The following is a 20,787-nucleotide window of genomic DNA, read 5'->3' on the forward strand; positions in this document are numbered from 1 at the left end:
ATTCTGGTCCCCAGGGCAGCCTCCCACTGTCCCAACTTGAGAAGGAAGCAGCCCTTAGTCCCGTCTCTGCGTGGCATGAAATGCCCCATGACCCGTTAGGGACATGTTAGTGTATTAGTCAGGGACCCTACAAGTACAATTGTCAGATTCGGAAAGAAAAAGAATGTATATATAGTTCAATATGAATTTCAGATAAACAAGCAAGGAATTGTTTAGGGTAAGTATGTCCCATGCAATATTTAGGACATACTTACACTATGAGTATTGTTGCTTATCTGAAATTCAGATGGAACTGGGCCCCCTCTGTTTTATCTGACGATCCCAACTGCAAAACCCAGCAGCAGACACACGCGTAAAGTAAATAAAGAGAAGTAATGAATTGGTAGAGGTGTGGGCAGGGTCAAGGGCACCAAGACAGAGGGAGGCATCCGGAGTCTAGCCTGTCAACAGGCGCTGCAGCCTTGGAGGATGGAACCCTGTCAGAGCCCTGGTGGAAAGCAGAGGAGAAGCTGGAGAAATAAATAGCCTCCCTTTCCTCTTGTCCTGCCCACCTGACCTCCCATTGGTGGACCCAGCCAAAAGCCACAAGGCAAGGACGCTTGGACAATGCTCCGTCAGCCTGCCGGGCACAGAGCTGGGCACAGAAGGACAGAGCGGGGACCTGACAGCAAATGAGGAAGCCAGCTCTGTCCAGAAAAGGAAACTAGGGTTTCTTCATCTCCCTTGGGCTCTGTCCCCTTGGTGGTACTTAAAAGAGGACACTCCTTGCCAAGACGGACAGGGACAGTCACAGATACCACACCCGGGCCCCCAATCCTCCTTTAGGAAGCTCTGTTAAGAGCCCAGCAAGAGGCTCAGAGTGGAGGCCACGCACAGGTGGCCAGATGTCCACGGGGGTGGGGGTGCCTCTCACCCTCACGGCATGGCTCTGACTGACTCCAAGCTCATCAGGTTCTCTGGACTCTTGCATCCAAACCCTCCCCTAAGATTTCTACCGATTCCTGGGGCCCATGAGCCCCCTGCTGTCTCCACCCAGACCTGCCCCTCTCCCGGCAGACTTGGGGCCTATAGCAGCCACCATCCAGGAGCCCGGCCTGTCCTCCACACCCCCTGCTCCCTCTGCCCTCCTCCCTGGCCCAAATTCATCACCCTGTCGCCCTGAGGAGGTGGGAGTCAAGTCCACCCCACACTTCCATCCAAGTATTTCCCAACAAAGACAGCTGTCTCCCCCTCCCCCACCCCCAGCTCTTTTTCTCTCTGTCTCCCTCCCCCTCTCTCCTTCCTCGTCACCTCCCCCGCCCCCACCCCATCCATTCTGATCCCCTGTGTCTTGCACTAGGCTGTAGAAATGAAAGAAAAGATAGGAATTCTGAACTGCTTAAAAACCTCTCTACGCTGCTCTTGCCCCTGGAGGAAAAAACTCAAAGCCAGCCATCTACAAGGCAGGGGTGGGGGCCCCTCGCACACACCGGGTCAGCCGACACTTTGATCTCGTCTTCCCGGCCTCCAGAACTCTCGAGCCCGTGGCAACAAACACAAGGTGCAACGGCCACAGGCTTTAAGCAACACGGGGGGGCACTGACTGAAGCAAGGCTACAACCTGGAAAGTTGGTCTCGGCCTGATATATGGACTGGCACCTAAGGGCTGTTCTTTGTAGGCCAGCCCCCCCCAAACCACCACTCCCCCCCCCCCCGTCTCACCCCCCCAAACAGTCCAAGCCCTTAGCGGGCCTTACAAAGCTCTCCAGATCCAGCCCTGCACGTTTGCCCCTCCCAAAAGCCTACTCTGACCACGCCCATCTCCTGGCCTTGCCAAGCTGGCCCCAGCCCTCCGAGCCGCAAACTTTGGCTCGTGCCATACCCTCCGCCTGGGGTGCCCTGCACCCACCTGTGCACCAGACAAGCTTCGTCTGCCAACACTCAGGGTGGCAGGCATCTCCTTCGTTGGAAGGCCTCCCCTACCCGCTCCTCCCTGCCCTTCTCCTTGCCCCCACTCCTCCTCCCTGGCCAAACCCTCCCCTACTCCTCCTCCCTGACCCACCGCTCCTCCCTTTCTACCCCTCTCTGCCCCCCCTCTTTCCACCCTCCCTCTGCCCCACCCCTCCTCCCTGCCCAGACCCTCCTCTTACCCCTCCTCCCTGTACCCACCCCTCTTTCTACCCCCTCATGCCCCACCCCTCCTTCCACCCCCCCCCCCCCCGTCCCACCCCTCCTCTCACTCCTCCTCCCTGAACCCACCCCTCCTTCCTAACCCCATCCCTTCTTCCACCCCTCCTCCTGCACCCAACCCTCCTTCTATCCCCCTCTCTGCCCCACCCCTCCTCCCTGAATCCACCCCTCCTTCCTCCTCCCCTCTCTGCTCCAGCCCTTCTCCTGCCCCTCCTCCTTGTCCCCACCCCTCCCCCTTCCCTGCCCCCCCCCCCCCCCCCCCGCCTCCCTCCCTCTCTTTGAGGCTGTGCCTCCTCCTGACAGGTAGCTCTGGTATATCTCAGCAGCTGACAGTGCTTCTGGCTTTTAGTAGGGCTCCTGGCATTTAATTTGCGTCTTGAGGATAGAAATAGTAATAGTTGCATTTATTGAACACTTGTCTCAGGCAGCCACTGACTCAGACTGTCTTGGTGTGTTACTGGGGTCACCCCAAGCCGCCCCACGAGGAAGGTGCCAGTTATGACTCCTGACCGACAGGTGAGAAGGGCCTGCGCAGAGAGGGGGCACTCAGCGGGCCACCGGAGTTCCAGCCACTCAGCCCCACACCACTGCTCCGCAGAACCCGCCTGACGGCAGGAGGGAATGGGCATTCCAAGTGCAAGAGGGTCCAAGGGCACGCCTGTGCAGACAGGTGGAGCGAGGGTGGGGGCACCGAGGGAGAAGGGGGGCGAGGAAGGTGTGCGGGGCTGGTCTCAGAGGCCTCAGAGGCCCCGTCAAGACCACCGGGCCACACGGCCTCTTTACATTCTCCCAGGATCTGCCTTTCCCCCCGTTTACCCCCCGCCCCGGGGGAGGCAGCAGCCCTCAGCCAGACAGGCACCGACTGCCCCGGGTCAGAAAGGCCGCTGGGCACTGTAGCCCACAGATGATCTTTAGGCCCCAAGCCTCTCTCTCCCGGGACGTGTAGCACAACAGACACCTGATCCTGTCGGCCAGGCGCTGCTGTTCAACGTAGGCCCGGGGCCCCTGAGGGGAGGGCAAGGACTGAGGGACCAGCTGGCCGGCCAGAAGGGGCTACAAAACAGGCCCTGAGGCAACAGAAAAGTCGGCTCCCATCCCAGGAGCCCGGAGGCTGGCAGGACCTTGCAGCGGGCCCGGCGTCCACCCCCTGAGCAGAACTCTGGCTGTGGCAGGCGTGGGTGCGTGCCCGGGTCACATGCTCCTCGGGGACCAGGCCAGGAGCTATGACAGTGCAGTTTACAGCCGCTGCTGGCTGTCGGCTGTGGCCCCCGGAAAACTGGGAAGTAAGGGAGAAAGAGGAAGAACAGAGAAAGAGAAAGGAATCTTAAAAATCCGAACCCTGTACTAACTGAACTTGGACATGTATCTCAAAGTCTCTGATCTACTTCCTCAGCTGTGAAAAGGAGATGGTCACATCTTTCCCCCAGGACGGTGTGAGACATCACACGCCCTTCTTCCCCGTGTCAGGCTCGTGCCAGGGGTCCCCGGGGGCTTCCGGGGGGCCAGCCCCCGTGGGGCACGTACAAGACCGTGGGTGTGCACATGTGAGAGAGCCTTGTGCACATTAACTGAGTTCTGGCCAGCAGCCATTATTTTTGAAATTACATGTGATGAGGGGCCCAATCCCACGATTCACAGACTCTTCTAAAATCATCCGTATCCCATTTTTTAATTTCTGTTTTGAAACTACGTAGGTAGGCTTGATTTGAATTCCAGTTCTACTGATTTACGCGTAGAATTCTTGATCTCAGAGAACAAAGACACACGAACGCACTGACTTATAACTGCTCGTTCCGGTTTCACACTCAGAGTTCGGAGGGCCCTGTATTCCGAACAGTGCCCTTTCTCCATTTAGGGCCCCAGAGAGGGGAACGATTTGTCTAGAGTCACATAGAACTTTCCAGAGGGGCCGAGACCCAGCACCCTGGTGGCTAGGTCCGAGCTCTTGTCAATGTGTCAGCTGCCTTTCACCCCACCTGTGCACGCACACACGCACCGAGAAAGACATGGAGAGCCGTATTTTTAGAAAACAAGAGACTTCACTGATTTAATATTTTTATAAGACTAGCTCATTCGCCAACTGTCGTGCCAGCTTGTGGATCAAATGCACCTCTTGTCTTCACTTGAAGAGTGCGAGCTCCGTGTGCATCGTGTGCTTGTGTGCACGTGTCCACATGCACCAGCCGCCGGTAGGAGCCTGGCCGCGGCAGGGCTGAGACCCACCTAGGGCCCCCCCCTTTCCTGCTAAATGGAGAAACCCCAAACTGCATAATGATCACCAAGGCCGTTCTTTTTTCCCTGCTCGAACCTGACGGCATTTCCCTCTGCAGTGACCTTCAGGGCTGGTTTAAGAGCACATTCAATGAGCCATGCCTATAATAGTCAAGGGCATTTGAAATCCAAACACCCGGCCCTCCTGATGGCAGCTATTCCTGAAATCCAAAGCCGCCCCCCAAGGAGCAAAGGAGAGACCCTTGGTCCTTCCCCTCATCCACTCAGTGCAGACCTCATTCTATTCACACTGGCCCTTTTCCCACAGCAAGCCAGGCTTTTCTCCACCACAGCACTGTGGACATTTGGACGGTGAATTCCATACTGGGGAGGCTGTTCTGTGCTTTGTAGGATGTTTAGAAGCATCCCTGCCCTCTACCCGCTAGATGCCAGTAGCAACCCCCCTTCAGTTGTGGCCACCAAAAATGTCTCCAGGAATTGTCAAACGTCCCCTGGGAGGAAATTGTCCTCAGTTAAGAACCACTGTTTCCAGCCACCCCCCATCCCCTCTGTCTCTATCAGGAAGTTTAAGCTAATAAAAACCACCAACATTTATAAGGCTTTATTCTAAGGAAGATACATTTTCTTATGAGCTATGGGTACTATCATTTTTCTTTCAATTTTATATATCAGGAAGCCAAGGCTCAGAGAGGTAAAGTGAGCTGTCCAAGGTCACCCAGCTAGCAAGTGGCGGTGGAGCTGGCCGGTGACTCCAGAGTCTGGACTTTTAGCCACTGGGCTCTGTAGGAAGTGGCCCCAACCTGACCTTTGGGAGGGGGAACAATGAGGCACAATGACATTGACACTGACACCCAAACTGCCTATACTTGAAGCCTCCGGCTGCTCAGTGGGGCTTGTGGTCTATTGTAAACCACATCCTCCCCACCGGAGCATCTCTGGGAGTCTGCAGGGGTAACAGGCATCGTAAATGTGCTCACGAGGAAGTCCAGCCCGTCTTCCTGTGTGGTGGGATTCCTGCTGCTTTGCCCAACAACTTGGGTGGTAGGGTCTGCAGCACGATGTGACGATCAACCGCTAAGATCACACCGTAAGCTTGGGAGGGAGCCGCAGAGAAGCAGGGAAGGAGTTTCTGGAAGCTGTGGCCTCTGCAAAGCCTTGACAACTCCTCTCGCTGTCCAGCTCGGTTTCCCTTCCCTCAGAAAAAGGGTGCTGGGGCGGATGAACTCCTAGGGCCTTCCAGTTCCAACATTCTTTTCTCTCAGTTCTGTGTGGGACACGGGCTAGTGGGAGGACGTGTCACCGTCGCCGAGTTCACCATGCAACGGGATGCCAGGTCTGCCCCCAGCCCTGCCCCGTCACACCCAGAACCCAGGCCCTCCTCATCAGGGCAAGCCTGGGGCCGTCCCCAGAGCGGCGGGGCTGGCCGACACCTCTGTGATGTCACCTCACCGGCCACTTTGGATTCCCCAAGGAGCAAGGCCGAGGTGAAAGCCGAAGCCTGGGAGCGGTCCACTGCCCTTCGCCTGCCAAATTGGTAACAGCTGCACGCCTGGGGCAGCCACCGCGCTCCCTGTGAGCTCCGCGTCCACACTGGCGGGACCAGGGAGTGCATGCGAGAGGTATCTGCCTTCTCCTTGTCACCGCAGTGATGGGGGGATGGGCCGCAACGTGGCCCTCGCTCTGTGTAGATGGTGAGGGGCCAGCCAGGAGCTGCTGCACCCCGCAGGCTGTCCAGCATCCGGCACAACCAGGGGCTCATCCCTGGGAAGGAAAGATGGGTGGGAGGGTCTACATGGTGGTCTTGTTGCGAGAGGCCTTTCCCTCCTGCCAAGAGGCAATAGAAAGCTCCCAGGCCTGCCATGGACACATTTATGTGCATGGAAAACATGTTCCCAGCAGCTAAGTTGGGTTTAGCTTTGTTTCTGAGTTTTAAAGGGTGACCCAGGCATGGTAAGTCAAGTGACCTGACCAGCTGACCGGGTCAGCAGCCTCCAGGATGGACCAGCCGAAGCCCCACCGGCCACCTGAGCTTGCCTGACCCCTGGGAGATGCCTTCCCCTCCTGCCACCTCCCTGCAGGTGGCAGGTGATCCCCTCCTTCCCTTTCTATAGATGCACCTTCCTCCCTCCCGGGTGGGGAGGAAGAAGTCCCAAGGATGAGTGTCTCCTGAGTGCTGAGCCCTGGGTGGGCTCTTTCAGTCCTGGGATCCCATCTAACCCCCTAGCAGCCCTGGGAAGATGGCTCATGTCTCAGAAGATGAGACAGAGTCAGTGAGGTGCGGGGCGACGGCCAGGGTCCTGCTGCAAGTGAGGAACAGGCCGGGATTATCAGACGCCGGAGCCCGTGCTGGAAATAAGACGACACGGTGCCAACTGGGATTGCATGTGGGTGGCATCTCCCAACAAGGAAGACACCATCTGCACAGGGCTAGCCAAGCATGTCCCAGCCAGGTCCCCACCAGGCCCAGGACACACTCCGGGGGCAAGACGTTCCCTGAAGAAAGTCAGAACCCTCAGGCAGATGGTCCTGGACACCAGGATCTCTCCCGCACATGGGTCCTTCCCCAACAGCTGAGAGCCAGGAGGGACGCCAGATGGCCTCACTCTGTACCCCTGGGCAGGGGTAGCTCACCCTGCCAGCCGAGGACAGTCAGCAGTTTGTGGGGAGCGGGGAGGCTAGTGGCTCTGCTGTTTCTTTGTCTTATTGGTCTGCCCTGGCCACTCTTGTCTGAAGGGTCAGTTACGGCTCTGGAAGGCCCCAACCGGCTTCAAGAGCATCACGTCCCACGATTGAGCTTGTACCTCAGTTTTGCTTATTTAAAAAAAAACATTTTTTTTAATGTTTTTTGTTTGAGAGAGAGAGAGGGAGAGAGAGCATGAACAGGGGGGGAGTGGAGAGAGGGAGACACAGAATCGGAAGCAGGCTCCAGGCTCTGAGCTGTCAGCACAGAGCCCGATGCGGGGCTGGAACTCACGAACCTCGAGATCATGACCTGAGCCAAAGTCAGATGCTCAACCGACTGAGCCACCCGGGTGCCCCCAGATTTGCTCGTTTTGATGGAAACCCTTGTAAGAGCCCACGGTTCGTCCCCTTATGTACATGTGGTGGCATTGGAGAGAACAGGGCTGGACCAGACAGCCCCTTGCCCGTCCCTAGGGGCCCTCATCCTTGTGGGTGTCGCCCCCACATGTAGGATATTGATAGAACATGAAGCCGTCCTGCCCCTTTGTCCCGTCTGAAGGGTGAGGGCTATACCCCGACTCTGTGCTCTAGAAATGAGAAGATTTTCTGTCTTCTCTCCCTGGAGTTTGTCATGCCCCCACCCCCGAGCTGAGGGGTTCCGGATTGTTCCAGAGGAAAGTACTGTTGGCCGCACGCCAGAGGACACAGTGCCCATTTTAAAGAAAGGAAGAGATTAGGGGATTTGGCTCTGTCTTCTCTTCAGTCCCCTCCTTCCCTTCCATGGATGCGTCTTCCTCCCTCTCGGGACTTGGCCACCTCAACCCCCTACCATGTGCCCTCTGTCCGCCCCCTACCTCTCATCCAGGGTAAGGATCAGACTCTTCTCTGTTCTTCATCTCTTGAAACCAAAATAAACTGCTATCAAGAGGCAGCCAGGGCCGGGGGCCAGGACACCAAGCCCGCAGGGGTGCTTATTTTAGAGGGTGATATTCCAGTGCTGGGTCAGAGCCTCTCAGGACTCGGCACTGACCCACATCCCAGCTCCCTCCTCTCCGCTTAGCTGGCTGTTGCTACCTCCACTCTCCCCCTCTTTCTCTCCTTCCTGGAAGAGGCATCGCTGTCCTAGGAGAATATGCTGCTCTTGGCATCCTCTCTGGGCCCTGCTGGGTGTGGGGCTCTATGAACTGCCCCTGCATCATATACGCGCGTGCACGCACACACACGTTTAATGATGGGAATTGAGACTAAAATAAACAAGAAGGGAAGTCTGGAAGGGAGAAGCCAGGTGTGGTGGTGTGTGTGGGTGTGCGTGTGAGGGTGGGCGGGTGGCCAAGGGTCAGGCTGAGGCTGACAGACAAGGCTACAGACCTCCCCAGTTCCGACCTGGGAGCTGTGTGGCTTGCCTGGTAACACACACATTCAACAGTTACTTAGTGAGCACTTACTACGTCCCAGGCACTGTTGTAGGCACTGACACGCAGCAGGGAACAGAAAGACTGTTCTAGGTGGGAGAGGTAGGCAATAAACAAATGACATAAATACGTAATTGGTAAGGGGGGTGATAAGTGTTATAGAGAAAAATGAAGCGGGATGAGGGACTAGAGAGGGAGGGAGGGAAGGTTCTATTTAGGATCAGAAAATAGAACCTCCCTGGTGCCAAGTGTGAGCCTTGGGGCTTTTCCTTGGTGGTCACGTCCTTCCTCCTGCCTCCCTGCAGGTCGACCAGTTGTTCGCTTTCTGCCTCAGCATCTATCGGTCCCTCTGTTACCCACGTCTCCGTGAAAATGCTCCCTGGAGGACTGTTCCACAGGACCACCTCTGGGGTCTTATACAAAGGTGGAGGCCTCAGAGATCACTGAGGCCAGGGATTCTCCGACACTCGATGTCGTTTGTCATCCGGGACATGCCAGTTAACACTGAAACAAGATACCGCTGAAACCTATCAGAATGGCTGATATGAGAAAAGCTAGCACACCTGGGATTCTTGTTTTTGAATTCCTTTTATTTTTGAGAGAGAGATAGAGTGTGAGTGGGGGAGGGGCAGAGAGACAGGGAGACACGGAATCTGAAGCAGACAAAATGCTCCGAGCTGTCAGCACACAGCCCGACGCGGGGCTCGAACTCACGAACCGCGAGATCAAGACCCGAGCCGAAGTCGGACGCTTAACCGACTGAGCCACCCAGGTGCCCTGCAACCGGGATTCTTCTACGTGGCTGACAGGAATGGGGATTTGTCACTGGTATGACAACTTGGGAAAACTGGTCGCTTTACTAAAGTTGAACACATGCCCACCCTGGGGCCCAGCGACTCCCATCTGAGGTGCACGCCCAACAGAAATGCGGACACGCACGCACCAAAAGACGTGTGCTGGAATGTTCGAGCTATACCGTTCATCATTGTCCCAAACTCCCCAGAAGTCTGCCACCAGTGGAACAGAGAAGCCGCAGCTCAGGATACCGCACGGCCGTGGGAAGGGACACCCGTCATGTGGACGAATCTCACACCACACGGGAAGAAGACACAGGGATGAGGCCGTTCGGAGGACATTCAAAACAACCTTTACTGTTAGAGGTCAGGGGAGTGGTCACCCCTCCTTGGCAGGAGGAGGTGGGTGGTAGTGTAGAGACGGGGGCAAAGAGGGGTGCAAAAGTGGGGGAGGGCTGCTAAGATCCTCCCTTCGATGCAGATGCTGAGTGTCCTCTGTTTGCAAAGTTCGGTGGAGCTGTGCACCTATGTGCGCTTTTTGTGTGTATGATACGTTAATAAAAAGTTTTAAAAAGTCAGTGCTGTTCGGCCCTCCGCTCACATGCATTCAAGAAGAATCTCTGGGGGAAGAGTCAGGCACAGGTACGTTTCATAGGGTTCTACTGTGCGGCTTCAGGCAGGAACTGCTGACTTAGCCCGACCCGTTCGTTCTGGACGTGACCAACCCGTGACGTCAACGGACAGGCCGGCCTGTCTTTGTCTTGGGCTTTGCGGACCTTTACTGCAGTGTCAATGCTCCCAGCTAGGATGAGTAAGGTCCAAGGTTAAAAAAAGCAAATGTCCACCAGTTTACTTTCGTAGCCTTGTGGGTGGGGTTCTTTGTTTGGCCCCAACATTCGGATTCCCTGTTACATGGCGGGTGGAGCTGTGGCTAAAAGCACTGTCTTTTGCGTCAGAAAGTTCTGGTTCAGGTGTAAACCACCACTTGTGCATTGTGGGATTATGGACAAGTCCCCCAACCTCTCTGGGCCTCAGTTTCCTCATCTGCGACATAGCACCTGCTAGGAAGGTTGTGTGGGTACAGCAGGATGACGTCATTTGTTAGTGGAGGGGTGCCTGGCTGGCCCTTCGCCCCGCATGAAGAAATCATGCTACGGGGTCGGAAACCCAAAATCCTCCGAGGCGAAAGGGCCTTCGAAATTGAAATTCAGAAGAATATTCAGAATGGACCAAGTGACGTTTCCAGCCCCCTCCCCCACGCCAGCCTGTGGGGATGGAAGCGTCTGGCAACGTGCCAGGAGCATCCCGGACGCTCAGTGCACGTGGCCGTGGGTGTTGTCCTTGCCACCTGATGATGCTGACATCTTGTGCCATTGGGTCGATCCCAGAAACAGGGGCCCTCTTTCCTGGCCCTGGAGGAAGGCTTCCCTCCGCTGTGTGCCTGCTGGGGCTTGTCCACATGCTTGCTTCTTTGCTCCCCTACCCTCTGCAGCCCAGCCGCACCCCACGGCGTCCCGGCCCCCCGCGGCTGGATCCCTGAGCCACCCTGCCCCTGTGGCATGCTCTGCTCGTCTGCCCAGGCCCCTTACCCCAAACCCAAACCCCCTTCTGCCTCCCTCGTTTCCCTTGCTCTTGTTCTGTCCATCTTCTGCCTCCCTGCCTTCCCTCTATCCGCCCTTCTCCTCCCCCTCTTCCCAGCCGCCTGTCTCCCCCCTCCCCTCCCCCTCTCCTCCCCCTTCTGTCAAGTCCCTCCTGGCTCCGTTCCATCCCCTGATTATCTCAGTGTCCCTCTCCCTTTGCTTCCCCGCTTTCCCCAATTATGTCTTCTTTCTTTTCTTCTCTCACTTATGCCTTATCCTCTCCCCCCTTCACCTCTTCCTTCTTCTCCATCATCTCTGCACTTGCCTCCCTTCTCACGCCCCCCAGTGTCCCCGGCTCTGTCTCTTTTATCCCCCCCCCCCCCCCGCCGCTGCTCGCTCCCGTTCCCCCACCCTCTTTCCCCTTCTCTCTCTCTCTCTCTCTCCCCGTCCTGGGGAGTTCCAGAAACATACCCATATATGGCCTCCATGTCAAGGATCACAAACGACGACGTCACGTGAGGGCCAGCGCTCCGAGATGCTCTCTGCCGCGAGGTCCGTAATTGACGCGTCGCCACGGAGGAACCGAAGGCGGCATGGCAGCCTCCCCCGGTGCAATCTTCAAACAGGAAATCCGAGATGCACAACATCTTATAGTTTGGCTTGCCATCACTGGTCATGCGGTGGGCCCGAAATAAACTCCCTGCTTCAAAGGAAAGTGCTTCAGAACTGCCTGGGCAGAGCGGCCAAAAGCTCAGGGCCAGGGCAGGAGGAAAACTCAGGGAGGATGTTCTGAATTAAGGCACTCTCAAGAAAACCCTTTTTAGTTCCCCCGAATTGGGCCCCTGTTTCAGAGCCTAACAGGTAATGCATGCTTTCAACGTTCTTACACAGACCTCAGGGAAGGTTGCTTGGCTGGGACTTAACCACTGCGCTGCTTGGTCGTGATTCTTATCATCAGACCGCTTGCCTGCGTCCCTCTCTCTAGTCTCTTGTGTCACAAAGCATGCTGGTGACTTTCACTTTGGACCTGGGGGACGTGGAATCAGCTGTGTGCGCACACGTACGCATTCTTCTGGGGGACGCTCACTCACAGTCTCACCCTGCGGTGCACTTCTGGACGTGGAAATGAAATGGGGTTATCGGTGTCGCTATTGTGGGTTCCGTAGGCCTTGGGCAGTATCCGGGGGGGACAAGTGACTTTCAGAAAGGCTTTCAGGTCAGGTGAACAGATAGCTATTTTTATGCATGGGGGCATCAGTGTCACGTACGTCCATGGCGTGCCTCTGTGTGCACAGTTTTGTGGGGCGATAGCAGCCCGGTGCGGTGAGCTGTGTCTCCAAGCTGCTCGGGGCTTACGAGAGGAAATCCAGTCTGCAAACAGAGACTGACACCATGTAAAGAATGAGAAATGCTTTGTGAGATTTAACAGAGCGCTGAGGGAATGCAGAGACGCTAGAGTGCCTCGTGTGTGTGTGTGTGTGTGTGTGTGTGTGTGTGAGCACAAGGACATATGCAGGGAGGGGACAGCTTTTGAAAAGATGGCTGGATGTCACCAGGCAGAAGGACAGGGCGAGGGACCTCCAGGTGGAGGGGCAGCTGGGGCAAAGGCAGACAAGTCAGGGTGGGTCTGGGGTGTCGGGAAGTGCCAAGCGGCTACGACAAAGGCTCATGAAGTGGGGCAACACTGGCGTGGTGGGGAGGGAAGCCAGAGGGAGATGCAGATACCCCCGGCCTGGCGGGAAGATGGCACGTTTGCTGATTGCGTTGGAGCAAAGGGGGTTCAGGTGCGATCTGACTCTAGGTAGCTCCTCGGGAAGCCAGGGGAATGGAGGGGAATGAGGAAGAAGAGGGGCAGCGCTCCTTAGGGAAGACAGATAAATGACGGAGACAGCAGGCAGGGCAGGGGCCGCCCCCCTGCAGAGGGTAGCAGGACTGTCCGCCCATAAGGGAAAGCTGGGGTGTAAGCAAGGCAGGGGTGGAGAGAGCTCCCGGGGCCCCGGGGCAGAGCCGGCTGGGGCAGAAGAGCAACCACGGCATCCGAGGCCTGGGGTAGAGCAGGGGCGAGGCAGCCCCAGGCAGATGCCCCAGTCACTTCCAAAACAGTTGGATGGGTCCCGACAGCTGGTGGCAGGCCTGTTTACAGCTCGGCCTCCTCCGGGAGCTGGCTGTGGCTCCCACCTGGCGCTGTTCTCGTTTGCATCATCCATTCTTGCACAAACAGGTCAGGCCCTGAGTGCCCCGGGTCCTCCACTGCCCCCACTCCCGTGACCTCACGACGAATAACATGGCAATCAATAGCCGCGAGCAACTCGTCGGACACCTCCTGGGAGCCAGGCACTGGCCCAGTGCTTGAGGTGATTTCTCTTACTGATGTTTCTCAAGGGCATCCTGAGTTAGAGGTGATCATGACTCCCATTTTCTAGATGTGGAAACTGAGGTTCTGAGAGGTTAAGGGTCTTGCCTGGGGCCAGACAGCTAGGAGGTGTTAAGTTCGGGATCAAACCCTGGCCTCTTGGCCTCCAGGGTTCACATTCAAAGCCACGGCCTCCCTGGGGCCCAGCGCCGCGGTAAACAGACCCGCCCCTGGCACAGTCAAGGCATCATAAGGTCCCTGTATATTGTGGACAGGCTAGATCCAAGAGAGTTCTCCCAAAGGAGTCACAAAAATATCTCTGGACCCGCCCAATGTCCTTCCATTTCTGAGCTACAGAGGGTCAGGCTGCCCAGAGGAGGTGGCCGGTCTCAGGACTGGTTTGTATTTTTACCTTTTACCCTTAGCACGTTCTTTCGGACTAATTAATGCCCAGGAATATAATTGGCTCCTAACTTGCCTGATTTTTTAAAGAAAGGGACACAAAGGAGAGGGGTAGAAAAAGAGGAAAAGCAGGCAAACAGAGAGAAGAAGAAAAAGATTTAAATAAAGGCAGTGGGGGTGGGGAGCGAAAAACAGAAAGGAGAAAGACTTTGGTGGGACCCTGATTCAAAGATTTCCAGGCAGTACTGCGGTTGGGTCCAGGTGAGGAGGGGGTCTGGGAGGGCCCTCCTGCCCCGCTGAGCCTTCCCAATGTGCAGACTGGAGCTAGGGTTTCCAGAGCCCCCGGCCCCCCGGGGCCAAGGTGAGGGCCTATGTTCTCCTGCTGCCCAGGACAAGGCTGGGCAAGGCAGCACTTGGGTTGCAGGAGGGCAGGGGCGGTGGCTGTTGGAGTCTCGGACCTGGACCGTAAGGCCCCCTCCCCCACCCCCCAGGCTGCTGGCACAGATGGCAGGGCCTGGCATTTGCCGAATCCTGGGCAGAAACTGGGTTGGGGCCTGGAATCCAGCACCCAGACCTGTTTGCAGCTGAGCCCCACTGGTGGGTCTGGCTGCAGTAGGAGAGGGACAGGATGATGGGTCAGGAGGCGTGCGGAGGGGGCGAGGGCCAGCCCCCTGCAGGGCCAGCAGGTGAGGGAAGAGCCTTCCGTCTGCGAGACTGAGGCAAAGGTGACCGAAGGGCCCGGAGGTTCAAGCTTGGGGCCCAAAGAAATAAAAAGGAAACCTGGCCTTCGTTGATGCTCCTCTAAGCTGGTGCTCACGGCGCCGCCTCAGATTGTGGACCTTTGGGTCTGTGTGGAATTAATGTTTTTCCTTGGAAAACAGATGGTTTTCCACCCACAAACAACAAAAAAAATTTTTTTCCATTGTTTTTTTATTTATTTATTTACCAATAAATAAATAAACCCCCAAGACTGGTTGTCAGAGATCCACGCAGAGTGAGGTCAGCAAAGGGCGCTCACCTCCAGACCAGACGGGGCCCTGGTCTCCCTGGCCCATCGGATGGGCAGAGCCGGGTGGCATGGCTGAGCGGGAACAGAGCCAGCTTTGGACGGGTTCAAATCTCCGGTCATCACCTCCTACCTGGGTGACCTTGGGCCAGTGCCCACCCCTATCTCAGCCTCATACAATGGGGAGAGAGCCTGTATGGTGGGGGTAGGGGAGACCTGCCGCCCCCCCCCCCCCAGCATTTCCCCTTGTTAACTTCCAGCAATCTTGGCCCAACCTTGGAAGCCTAAAAGTCCTGGCCTGAGGGAAGCCAGGGGCTTGTAAACTGCATCAAAGGGTCGGGGATTAGCAGAGCTGGGAGAGACTTCTTAGAATCTTTAAGAGTCTGCACAAAAGGCTCAGAGTCCCCAGCAGCTGTGAGGCCCGAGAGCCAGCAGCCAGAGGCCTGTCAACACTGCCCCACTGCAGAAACCTACCCTAGGGCTTTGACCTGAGCCCCTCCTGGGGCCCCAAGCGAAGTGGCCTGGATTCCACTCCCCATCTCCTCAGGGCTGGCTCACCCCCGGCAGAAACTTGCAGAGTTAAGTGACCCCTGGCTGCTGCCCTGAATACTCATTGTCAGAGGGTCCTATGAAAAAGAAGGGCAGGGAGGCCAGTTCTCAACCCACTGGGCCAATTGCGACCCAGGCCTCAGTCTTCCCTTCTGCACTATGGGAAGAGCGCTACCCCACCCCACCAGGTACCGGGAAGGTCAAATGGTACAGTGGGCCACAAATACCAGCTCCCTTTAGGATTTAGGTTTTCAAGCAGTAGGACCCAGGAAGGGGAGAGAACATTTGAATGATTTACAGCCATGAGCCCTCAAGCTAGAAGTGTGTCTGGATTTTCTAGAACCCTCTACAGCCCGACGGAATGGCAGATCGGAGAGAGAAGTTTTGACAGAAACTTACTGGGCTTTGCATGGAGTGGGGTCAAAGACCCTGGGGGCCAAGTCCCCGCTTCCTCGCATGGCCCCGGGCCGTCAGGATTGCCTCGGGCCGAGGCTCATGTGATCTTTGCAAGAAACTGAAACTTTTGCAATTGGCAGATGGGTACGCTTGTAAGATAGATGTGCACGTATCCCCATGTACACATATACACGTAGACCTTCTGATTACATACATGCGGCCTTCAGTGTGACTCCGGCCTTTCCTCAAACCCACAGAACAGAGGGATGCTGCTGTCGGCTACATGGGGGGAGGACAACGGTCAAGTCCGATGCTGTAGGCTTTCGTCTCTTCCTTGTCAGTTTCTCCCTGATGTGCCTCTGTTTCCTCATCTGTAGAATGGGAACAACAATACTCTTATCACAGATTTATCAGGCGGCTCAAACCCACAACGTGTGTGAGACCATAAATTAACTGCGGGGGAAGGCATTAGGGGGTGGTTTCGCAAACACACATTGCGATCTGCAGTGACAGATGTACGCGACAGTGTGCTGTGTACGAGCTAAACCGAATGGTGAGCACGCCCCTCTCACACCTGAAAGACGCTTGTGGACACCGAGGAACATTATGCCGCACCTGTCATTTGTAGGCTGTCGCCTCGTATATAAATTCAAACCCGCGATTGAGAGGAGAGTGGAACAGGTTGTGACTCCTTCCCGAAGCTCCTAGGACAGCGGGTGACGTGAGCAGGAAGGGCGGAGGGGGCAGGAGGGACCCTGGGAACAGAGGATTTGCAATGAGGGGGCAGAATCCAGCCTGGGTGCTGACCCCATCACTGACCCAGCCACCCGGTCGGCGGCCACAGCCATAGCCACAGCTTTACCTCTGGACCACAGCTGTCAAGAGAAGGCTGGCTCGCTGTTGCTGTCACTCTTTTTAAATGGAGGACAGTGTAGGAGAATCCAAGCCCCTCAGAAGGAGCCTCCTTGGAAACTGCCAACTGGGAAGGAGGTCCAAGCGAACGTCGTCCCAGCAGGGATGAGTCAGAGCAGAGGATCACAGCATCTTGGGAGCCATTGAATGACATTAGACGATTTTCCTGGGCCACTGGCTGCGTGCCAAGTGCTATTCTCCGCATGTATACATGTTACCTCATTTCATCTGATGACGCTTCCAGGGGCTGTATGCTCCGATTATCTCCATTTTACAGATGGGCCAAGTGAGGTCCCCGGGGTGGGGGAAGTAACCTGCTCCCCATCGCACAGCCAATAGGTGGCAGGGCCAGGGCTGAACCCGGGCAGTGGGACCCCCGTGGCTGCACCACCTGCCGGTACAGTGATCTTGATAACAGCTCCGCTTCCAAGGTTTGACTCATTCATTCATTCATTCATTCATTCATCCAGCATTTAATAAACATCTACTGTGCATCTGGCCTTGGGTTACGTCCTGGGGTCATGACACGAATGTGATAGAGTCATGCAATTTGGAAGTTTCTGGATTCTATGGGGAGACAGGCCCAGAGCAGGCCATTAGAGCAATGGAGGCAGCTCTGGATGCCTCAGACATCGAGTCAGGGAGGCTTCCTGGTGGAAGAGATGCTTGAACGGCATCTGGAAGGACGACCGGCCATGTGACAGGCAGGGAAGGGCCGGGAAGGTGGACGAGCCGGGTTCCGTCTACGAACAGCCTCACGTCTGGAGGTGGCTTGTCCTGGCTCATACTCCTGACCCCGGTCCCTGGTTGAGAGGCAGCCTGGGGTGCTGGATGATGACTGCCAGTTCCCCTCCTTGGCCCATGCCCTCCCAACCATGCCCCCATCACCAGTTTTCCGATAAGACACCGACGGAGCCCCTCCTCCCACCGCAGCTCCCAACAGCCCCGGGACCCTACCCTCCGCTCCAGAGCCACTGCCCAGGCAGCCCCTGGTTGGCAGCAAGCTGGGATCTGTGGGAGGGAAGGGACTGAGGGCAAGCAGGACCACTTTGCAAATGCTATTGTTTCATCCTCAGCACATCCTCAGCCCCTGCAAGGGCCCATGTCTGTGTGCCCATTTCACAGATGGAGAAACTGAGGCCCAGCTTAGAGGAACACTGACTATGGATGGGCCGGGTGCTGCTCAGAGTGCTTTGCATGTGCTAAGTCAAGAAACCTTCAGAGTCGCTGTTGTCCCATTTTACAGATGCCACCTGGAGAGAGAGCTCCACTGGAGCCAATGTTTGGGGTGCTGCAAAGGGGGCAAGAGAGGGGCCCCCGGAGGCCCCAGGGGTGGCCCCGGTCTCTCCTTTCCAAGCTGGTCTTGGACCGGCTGCCCTTGAACTCCCCTCCTGCTGCAGGCCCCTCGCTTCCCCGGGTAAAACCACCTGCCTCCTGCTTTCTCTGGGAAAGGGCTATTTGTTATCCCAACCAGCCTCCCAAAAGGTCCCTAGGGACGGCTGGCGTCTCTCCAGGACTCAGGCGTAGAAGGTGGCCCAGCCCTGGGCAGAAGCCTCAGAAATCAAGCTAGGCAGCATGCAGAGAAAGGAAACCGAGGCCAAAAGAGGGACAGGGCATCTCCCAGGATCAGTGTCCCTCTCTCTGACATGACATAGGCACTCTTATTATGTCCGTTTTATAGACAGAGAGCTTGGGATTCTAAGGGATCACACAGCTAATCACTGGCAAGGCTGTGACTTGAATCTGGTCAAGCTGACCCCACAGGCTGCTTTATAACTGCCCCTGCCTCTGAGACCGAGCAGCGCCAGCCGCCTCCACCCACCACCCCCACCTCCTCCGCCAGGAGACAGACCCCAGTGTCCCTGGCAGGCATCCCGGGCCTGTAACTGCTTAGGCCCAGAGCTGCAGAGTCCCCTCCTGAGGCAGCCTGCTGTCACCTCCTAACGGCCAGGCCCAGAGCTAAGCCTGTGCACCCCTGGGCCCTGATTCTACCACCAACCCCTTAATACTACTCACTCGTGTCTCCGTTTTGCACGTGAGGAAACTAAAGATACATGGCTTTCCCAAGGCCCCTCGAAGGCTGAGGATCTCAGTGGGGAAAGCAAGAGCTATCTAGGCTCAGTGGGGTGTGGGGGAGTTTGCCCTCTCCGGGGCTGAGACCCTCTCCATCGGGGTCCTTTCAAGGCCATTTTCTGCCTCGCCTGTCTGTGTGCCCCTTCCTCTGGGTAGGTCAAGGGCCTGATGCGGGCTCCCTGCCCAGGTGTAGGTCAGGCATCCTGGCTGGATGAAAATGGCAGTGTCACCCCCGCCTGCTCCGAGCCGATGCGTGTGCTGGTTACTTGGATGGCGTTCCTGGAACACCGGCGCTCCAAATCCCAGCTTTCCAGCTATCTGTCCTTCCTTGTGTGAACCTTTTCCTTCCCCTTCCTGCACCTCAACTGCCTCATCTGTAAAATGGGAGCAACCACACAGGGGCATCAAGTCCTTTCAGAAGGAGTGGAGGTATAGAAGAATTAACGTCAAGCCGAGGGAAGACGTTCCTACTTTCTAGAGCTGTTGTCGGGACAATGCCATGAAATAACTGACAAGTCTCTGGATGCCACCAGACCCGTTGGGGAGGGTCTGGGCCAGACCTGTTGGGGAGGGAGTCTGGAATTGGCTGTAGGGGACTGACAGGTCCAGGTCATGGTTACCTGGCTCCTCCCACAGGCGTCTGGTCAGGAAAGGGGCCCAGTAGCTGCTGTCCTTACGCCTCTGATCCGCTCATGCCAGGCTGCAGGGCCAATGGCTGCGGGAGGGGGTCCTGTCGACTGCTTGCTGGGCCTCCTACCCAGACGCTGCCCCCGCACAGGCATCGGCTTCTAGAACGTGGTGAAGTGGGTGGTCTCATTCCCATTGTTACTGATAAAGGAACTAAGGCCCAGCAAGGGGAAGTGATTCAAATAAGGTCACACAGCTAGTAAGTTGCAAATTGAAACTAGACCTGGGGCTTCTGACATCCGGATCTGAGACCCTTCCGCTACCACCGGGTTCCTTATTTCCTCATGACTAATGCTAAGCTCTTTGCATATGGTAGACCTGTTAAGGTGGCCATAGGGGACCCTGGGGGACAGGGAGTTTGGGGTTTAATAGCACAAACACAAACCAAATGTCTCACTGAGTTGTAGAGGCTAAAGAACTACAACAGCACTTGGAAACCCAAAACTCTCTTTTTGCAATGGGAAACTGAGGCCCAGAGAGGGGCAGGGACTTGGCCAAGGTCACACAGCACTCTGGCATCAACATGGATACTATAACCCAGGTCTCTGTCTCTCTCCAGTGTCTTCCCCCTTGTCAACCTGGCCTGGAGCAGATGCCCTCAGATGGGGGCACAACGATGCCAGGCCAGGCGCTGGGCACCAGCACTTCCGGTCAGTGTAGCACCACATGCGGGGATTCCTGCCTTGTGCCAGGTCGGGGTGGGTCGAAGCCTGACCCTGGCCCTGGGGCAGCCAAGGGGGTCACCTCTCACTGGGCAGAGCCCATTCCCCACCCTCCCAAAGGTGAGCTGGGCCCACCCAGACCTCAGGCACAGGGAAGCAGGGCGCCTGGGTCAGCTGGGCTGGGGACCCACCTGGTTGCGCAGCGCCCCTGTGGGGACCAAAGGATCAGAGGACACGCTCTAGGCCATCCTGATATTTAACAGGTGGAAAAATCGAAGGCCAGAGAGAGGAAGAGAGGTGCTCACAGTCAGTTGTTATGTGAACCTAAATCTCTTGATTCCCCGTCTTTGGCTATTTTTACGATACACAAAACTAATGTTGATGCTGCTACAAAAAATCAACATCCCAACCATCAGGCACAAAATGATTCTGAGGTCACAATGGCCCTTCCCCTCCTCTAGTGTGGAAAACCAGCATGGCCACCTGACATGTTGATCTAGAAAAGGGTTCTCAGCCCTGGCTACGCACTACAATCGTTAGGGAAACCTTGAACATTGCAGTGCTTGGGCCCCGGCCCTGGAGGCTTTGAGTCCATCCATCTCGGGTGAGACCAGGGCCTTGGCATGTTTTCAAGACTCTTGGCCAGACCTGAGAACCATACTTTAAGATGATTTTGACTGCATAAAAAAAAAAGCCCAACTAACATTTGCTTAAAGCAGAAGGATCTTCAGTCTCTACCTGTCAAGCCACAGAGGGTAGATCAGCATTGGTTCAGGAGGTCAACAATACCATGAAGGACCCAGAAGACCTAACAACATTCACTCTGTCAAACTCATGGTACCGGCACTTTTCCCCTCATGGTTACAAGATGGTTGCCG

At 56.3% G+C, this 20,787-nt stretch overlaps 1 long non-coding RNA gene across 1 annotated transcript; it reads right to left on the reverse strand.

Annotated features, from left to right (window-relative positions):
- Positions 1-9,258: 9,258 nt before the first annotated feature.
- LOC124512549 (uncharacterized) lies at positions 9,259-19,380 on the reverse strand. Its single transcript, XR_006962151.1, has 6 exons — positions 19,181-19,380; positions 16,438-16,619; positions 16,191-16,330; positions 15,790-15,946; positions 11,341-11,569; positions 9,259-10,091 (listed from the first exon to the last, which is right to left on the reverse strand). It is a non-coding gene; the product is annotated as an uncharacterized LOC124512549 (long non-coding RNA).
- Positions 19,381-20,787: the final 1,407 nt, after the last annotated feature.

This window comes from Lynx rufus, unplaced genomic scaffold, assembly GCF_022079265.1.
Source record: "Lynx rufus isolate CCGP_SWC_20201006 ecotype Redwood Valley unplaced genomic scaffold, mLynRuf1.p SCAF_17, whole genome shotgun sequence".
Classification (NCBI taxonomy): Eukaryota; Metazoa; Chordata; class Mammalia; order Carnivora; family Felidae; genus Lynx; species Lynx rufus.